At 42.1% G+C, this 7,032-nt stretch overlaps 1 pseudogene across 1 annotated transcript; it reads left to right on the forward strand.

The window, feature by feature from the left end:
* Positions 1 to 2,932: 2,932 nt before the first annotated feature.
* LOC146174580 (uncharacterized) lies at positions 2,933 to 6,013 on the forward strand (annotated as a pseudogene). Its single transcript, XR_014701894.1, has 3 exons — positions 2,933 to 3,405; positions 3,574 to 3,633; positions 4,369 to 6,013. The product of XR_014701894.1 is annotated as an uncharacterized LOC146174580 (transcript).
* The last annotated feature ends 1,019 nt before the right edge of the window (positions 6,014 to 7,032 follow it).

Raw genomic sequence — 7,032 nt, forward strand, 5'->3', positions numbered from 1 at the left:
AGCATGTTAAAACCTACAGTTTATTTAACCCTTTGTAAGGCACGGTATATTTTTTTCAGAAACTAAGAAAAGTGTTGTGTTATTTGACTAAACGAAGCCAACAGAAATAGTTTGCACGAAATTTCATGCCATATAAACAAGTAGTTTATTAAATAAAAGTGGGACATATGTGTCCCACTGACACTCAGTGGAATTTCAGGAAGTGGGACGTATTTGTCCCATTGCCTCTCAAGGGCTTTCAGTTTACTTCCGACCAGCATGAAAAGGCCCAAAACATGTTGCGCAAAGCGGCACATTGCATGCAGAGCACAAAAGACTGGTGCGAGCTTCTTTCTTGGTACTCGAGCACCAGCGACATCGCCTCCTTTTCGCGACCTTCTGAGGGTGGTGTCCACCTCCCAGAAATCGGACTTCGTCCTCAACTCCTACCATTTTTTGTCCGTTTTTGGTACCTTCTTTGTTGGCTTTATAAGGGCGATTGTTAGAGCCTTTGAAGGTTTGGCCGTTTATCAGCTGGCGACCGAGGACCAGCCGGAACCACAGGTAGCTCATTTGATTGTCTTGTTTCATTTGGAGGAAAGCATTCACTACTGCTGCATCCAGCAGAAAGTAGAAAATTCGGTACCAGGACTTCTTAGATCTTCTGTCTGCCGGATACGCATTTCTCCTCTGGTCAAACTTGTCGACTCCACCCATCCAGGTGTTGTAGTGTGAGATAGCCTTTGGGCATTGGACAGACACGGACGAGCCATTGGCGAGCTTTCGAACAACGTCCGCAGTGTCATTCGGGTGATGAAAGTTGGAAAGTACGTGGACGTTTTTCGTATCCTTCCACTGGTAAGCCGTTATGTTTCCTTTTGTCCGCCATACATAGTCACCCTTTTGCAGCTTGTTATCATGTCTGATTTCTTCAGGGAGATCCTTGCGATTTGTTCGAACGGTCCCCGCTGCCAGAATTCCCTTTTCTTTCAAGGCCTCCATTAGCCGCGTGGATGTAAAAAAATTATCAAAATATAGCTGTGTGCCAGGCTCCACACCATCAAGCAGGGAGAGCACAACATGTTCTCCGAGACCCATGCCGGCTGGGCGGTCGGCACCTTTCCCTTCATAAACCTGAAATTCAATCAGGTATCCTGTCTGGGAGTCAGCGCGGCACCAAACCTTATATCCGCGTTTTATTGGCTTCATAGGGAGGTATTGCTTCAAAGAGGACCGCCCTTTGAAGCGTATCATGCTCTCGTCAATGGCTTGATGGGAAGACGGAGTGTATTGCCGCTTGAAGCTGGCATTCAGCACTTGTATGAGAGGGCGTACTCTCGACAATCTGTCGTACCCGTCTTCACCTTTCTTTTTTTCTTTGGTGAGGTCGTTGATGTGTAAACAGTTCATAATGTTTTGAAAACGGCGGAATGACATGACCCTTGATATGTCAGGGCAATTGAAGAAACTGTCGCTGCTCCAGTATAGATACATTTGATGCCTTGGATTGGTGCTCATCAGCAGCAGTATGCCAAAATATGCGCGAAGTTCATCAATTGTCAGCTCTTTCCAGTGCTTGCGGTCTTTCTGCTTTGCAAACCGGTTTGTCTCTGTTACTAGTGTATGCATGACACTGTCGTCAAAATATAGAGCAAAAGCTTCACATGGCGTCGTCGGTGATTTTGATGAGAACTGTGGGTCCCAAATTTTCGGGTCGCGGACAGCATGCTCCGGTTCGCTGCTACCCCAGAAACCAGGCTCCTCTTCGACTTCTTCTTCAGCAGAAACTTCAGGCGCTTTCGTTCGTTTTCTTGTCTTTCTGGTGTAAGTAGCCTTGCGCTTTTTATGTCTGCTTGTTGAAGCTGCTGCTCCATCGTCGCCGCTTTCTTCATTCGAGTCCGGCGGAGCGAGCTCGGGTACGAAGTCGTCGTCTGTATCCTCATCCGAGTCACTCGAAGTGGGGTCGTCCGGAAGGCTAAAATATAGCTCAAGCGCTTCTGCTGCCGTTAGGAATCGTTTATCTGCGTTTTCAAGAGCAAACAAAATACAAAAGTTTGAGTAACGTATCCCTCAACACATCGTCACCGAAAAGCGGGAAGTTAGGCCTAGCGTACTTCATGCTGTTTTCTAAGGGTGGTCGTATTTATACAAGATTTTCAGGCTAAGTATTGCTTTTATTCCTCAAAAAATGCGATTAAAACAAGCTACTGGGCTCAGTTTTGAAGCACAGAAACGGAAACACTCACCTGACATCTCGAATTATTCTTGTTTGGAGACACACCAGGAAAAAAATTCTTCGCCTTTCCGAACGGAGACACAATTTTCCAAACAACGGATGCCTAGCACCACCTGTCGTAGAAGCAGCAAAACTACTTCCAGGAGTAATTACAGCATCCGCTGGTAGATGGCAGCACAGTAAAAAACGGGATGCAAGCGTCCCAATGCCTTTGAAGAGCCCTTTTCTGCGGCGTAAAAAGTGGGATGTATATGTCCCATTGCCCTACAAAGGGTTAATACAGTTAGGTCGCATCTTGTGAATTGCTTTGGAGTTCATCCCAAATCATGTCGTGATGCTTATTCTTGTTTTGAAGCGTACCGGCGAAGAATATTGAAGAAGAATGCTGTGCCTTCCCAGAATTTGCCACAAAGGCGATTCGACGCCCCAAAACTGCCTCGCAAGCCACCAGGTATATGTTTGATTCTAAATGCTGCTAAACTATTTTATCTCTCTCAATATTAATCGATTTTTACAGCGAGCAGAACGGTTAACCAAAATCAGCTGGAACTACAGGAATATATGACAAACAGCGGTGTAGGTAAGCAGGATCACATCATGAAAATATTACTACCACAGTACTCTTTCCTTCAAGACATCCACTTTGGGTAATTTTGATTTACTTAAGAATGGGGCCACTGTTATGTGGAATGTACTCGCACAGTGCAGGTAGTTCTGGTGTGAATGATGGCCACTTTGTCTAAGCTTCCGAGGTGACAGCAGACCAAGGTATACTGCAATGTCAACTGAAATAATCTATCTAGCAGATTAAGGATGCATGCAATTATTACTTGAAGACGTATTTAAGAAGAGGAAAACCACAACTTACGAGGCAAGGAAGAACACGACACCAGTCTTTTGTGCCATCAAATTCTTTGCCATCCTGTGTTGATGTATGAACTTGCCCAAATTAAATGCCCTAGCACAGGTACCGCATCAGTTTTGTGCAGTGTGTGAAACTGCTAACTCAGTGACTGGCTTTTGTTTTGAAGTATGTCACTGAAAAGAACTTTTAAGGGGAATTCAAAACAAGAGAAACTTCGATATGTTGAATAATTGAATGGTCACTAACCAAATTCTGGTCGCTGCAGGCAACATATGTGCTGGTGAAGGCTGTTCCGATACTAACAGTGTGGAGGCAGTGATTGAAGGTATGTTTTTAATATAATTTGTAGGCCTTGAACAAGTAGACTGACATCGGCATGCAGATCATAAACTTGCATGACAAACTGCTATGCCATTGATATATTTGTTACTTTTTGCTGCATGCAGTTGTGCAGTTGAAAGTGCTTTGTAATAAAATTTTGGTCTTCGTACAGCCGATGTGTGCTTTCATGAAGGACCCTTGGATAACGCCTTTGAAGAGGCGGTGATGGAAGGTATGTTTTAAGTAATCAAATTTGAGCTGTTAGGTTCACTAAGGCTCTTGGATGAATATTCATAAGTCATATTTCAACTTACATGTTACTAACAGGCATGTTTGAAAGAGTTTTCATCCTTAGGAAGGGGTTTATCTTGATGTTTTATTATTAAAAGCTGCTTTAACAGAGTGCAGAAAACAACTGCTGCTTTGGTTAAGAGCCAGAAAGTCATTCAGCTGGGTGTTGTTTTCGTGGCAAATATTCACTAAAGAACTTGAAAGCTTTTGGAAATTTTTGGGCCTCTCTTTGCTACAAGCTGTACTAGATGTCAGATAGTCTGCAAGGTAAATATCCAAATAGCACAGTCATTAAAATATTATGTTGCTGCTATTTTGATTGTTTTATTACCTGTTACGTGCCTCACTAGGTTACTTGTCCTCATATGTTACTTATTTTAAAACAGAATGGCCATTTCTAAATCAAATGCATTTTGACCTCAATTAGCTCATTTTTCATGATGTTTCATGTTTCTTGTAGGCATTCTGCAGTGAGAGCACAATAGAGCATGACATATTCCCAATTAATGCTTTACTTAGTTTGCCAGAACTGTTGTTTTGGGAGATGGTGCACTAGTGCTTAAACATTCTTGTTGGCTGACATGATGCTGGTAGCATCCGGAGCTCTGTTATACCTGAAAGTACCGAGTGCCTTTATTGTGACAATGTTAAATATATTAGATATCTTTCTTTACAGTGCCCCCAGATAGCATTTTGCAACAGTTTGCCTCAGTGGTATGCATGCAGGCTGGAAGACTTAGAGATGCCTGTGTACAGGCCACTCCACCTTTTGAACGTGTTCGACAGAAGCCCCTGCTATCATTCGAGCTCATACAGGATGAGGAGAAAATTCGTATATTGACAGGGCTAGGCTGCAGGCAGCTCTTGAGGAATATTATTGCTGAATTTTCAGCTCTCCTCAAGCTCTGCATACCAAGAGGGTTTGCACTGAGTGACGAGGACACAGTGTTGATGGTGTTTACCAAGTTGTATCACAATGTCAACTTTAGCTTCCTGTCTGTTTTGTTTTTCATCCACAGAACAACTGTTGCAAGTATTATAAGAAATGCCGTGTGTATTCTTTCACGAGCACTCGCTGAAGCAGTCTTTTTTCCTTCAAAAGAATCGGTAATGGAAAATCTCACAGTGTATTTCAAGCAGTACAAGAACACTAGTCATTCTTGTCTGCACAGAAGTGCCCATTGAAAGACCTGGCGGCCTTACTTCTGGGCTATTGATGTATAGCCATTACAAAAAGGGCTACACTCTGAAAATTCTTGTAGGGTGTGCTCCTAGTGGGTTTATAAGCATTGTTGGCCATGCATATGGAGGCCGCAGCTCTGATACCCAGCTGACTGCTCGTTCCGATGCTTTGAACATGTGCATGGCATACATAGATCATGTGATGGTCGACAAGGGATTCTTGATTGAAAATTTTTGCAATGAGGCAAAGGTGACAATGGAGAGGCCTCCTTTCTTAAAACAGAGGAAGCAGTTGGAAGAATGTGAGGCTCATCGCAATCAAGCAATAGCTCGAGCTCGTGTACATGTAGAAAGAGTAATTCAGCGTTTAAAAGCGTTCAAAATATTGCAAAAGTTTCCTCTCCAGCTTCTCCCTGTATTCGATGAGATAGTTCTTTTGCTTGCGGCAGTTGTAAATTTGTCGAGGCCTATCCTGAGTGAGCAGAAATTCTTGCCAAATTCTGCTTAGGATGAGGTGATGAGTATTGTATTTGCTGCAGGACATAGAGAGCATTTCATAGGCACTCTTATATTATGAATAGCACTTTTATGGTGTCTCTCAAATGTAATGTAGTCATGCCTCATTAATATTGGCAGTTTGGTAACCAAGCAAAACTTCCCGTGAAGCAAGTCGTCCATAATAATGAATTGTGAAGGAAAAATGTTCTTCAAAAAATACATTTTGATTAGTCGGGTTGTGTGCATAAGGGTGGCCAGCAAAGTTGAAGTTAGTTGGGTTTTGAAACTACAAGAAAATTACCCCGTATGCCCGATATGACTGAAGTAATGCGGTGCAACTTCAAGTGTCTAGGGGCCTATCATAGCTTTATGGCGTATTGTGGTAAATGAAAATTTCTGAAAGTGTTCACATACATGGTATCGACACACAGTCGCAGCTGAAGGAGACTGAATTTGGCTTCCTAGATTGAACAATCTTCAGAAAGTTTTCCTCACAGCTATCCCTGTACAAAAATGTAAAGGTGGATTGGCTGATTGAGCCACTTCACACTCTAAAGCATGACATCACAAAAATAAGAGCACTAATCACTTATTCATTTTCACATTTGCAGTTATGTTCTTAAACAGGCCTATACTCAAAATTCAGATAGTTCAACATCCATTAAAGGAACAAAAATGAATGGGCCCCAAGTGTCCCTGTGCATTTCTCTCTTCTCTATTGTTTGTTCAAGTTTACATATTAATGAGACATAAAAACATTGAAAAGGTCTTGCCTTCAGAATAACTGTCTATAATTCAAGTTGTTCAAAATGACAGGGCCCATAATAATGAGGCATGACTTGTGCCTTGTTACTACTGACTTGTAATGCAAACTACAAGGCCGATGAAAAGGACTGAAATCAGATTGAGCTATGATTAAGGAAATGATTAGGGCAATGCTAAAAAGATGACAGCCTGGAAGCGCAAGTATCTAAGAGGATAAATGATAGTTTGTTACGGGAAAACAGTACTTAAGGAATGGGCAGCATAGTCAGGTAAACAGATGCAGTCATGAAAAAAGCCATCATAATGTAGCAGCAACTAGCAGAACAGGGCTAATTAAAGGCTAGTGGCAGTGGTCCTTGTCATGGAGTGGGCATCACTAAGATGATTAGATTTCTGATCCGTGTATGTATTTCATGTATATCTATATATATATTTGTATATATATCTATATATGTATTACCTTGTGTCTCCAAAGCACCTCTGACAATAAAATGTGACGCACTGTTCCAAAACTATGTGACAGTAAGAGATGCAGATGTGCATAAATCACATGATTTTCTGTAGTGGAAGGCTGACATCTGCCATGTTTATTACAACACGATAGCATCAATAAAGCATGTTGCCGAGCTAGTTGGTCCAACATCTTTTAAAAACTGGGAAAAGATTCTGGCGCAAGAAATTAACACAATAGCATCAATCTGCACGTAGAGCATTGAATAGGTAGTCCTTGTAAATTACATAGACAGCCCTACGGCAGTTATCAAAGTACTCCAGATCAAATTTTACGGACACAGTTTCCACATTTCTCGGGATTGGTAAACAAAAAAATCGCATCTCAGAATACCAAGAATACCCATTTGCACTTCTATTTGGGTCATATATGTGGGTTTGGGGT

Source organism: Amblyomma maculatum, chromosome 11 (genome assembly GCF_055883805.1).
Source record: "Amblyomma maculatum isolate TAMU_Amacu chromosome 11, ASM5588380v1, whole genome shotgun sequence".
In the NCBI taxonomy this organism is placed as follows: Eukaryota; Metazoa; Arthropoda; class Arachnida; order Ixodida; family Ixodidae; genus Amblyomma; species Amblyomma maculatum.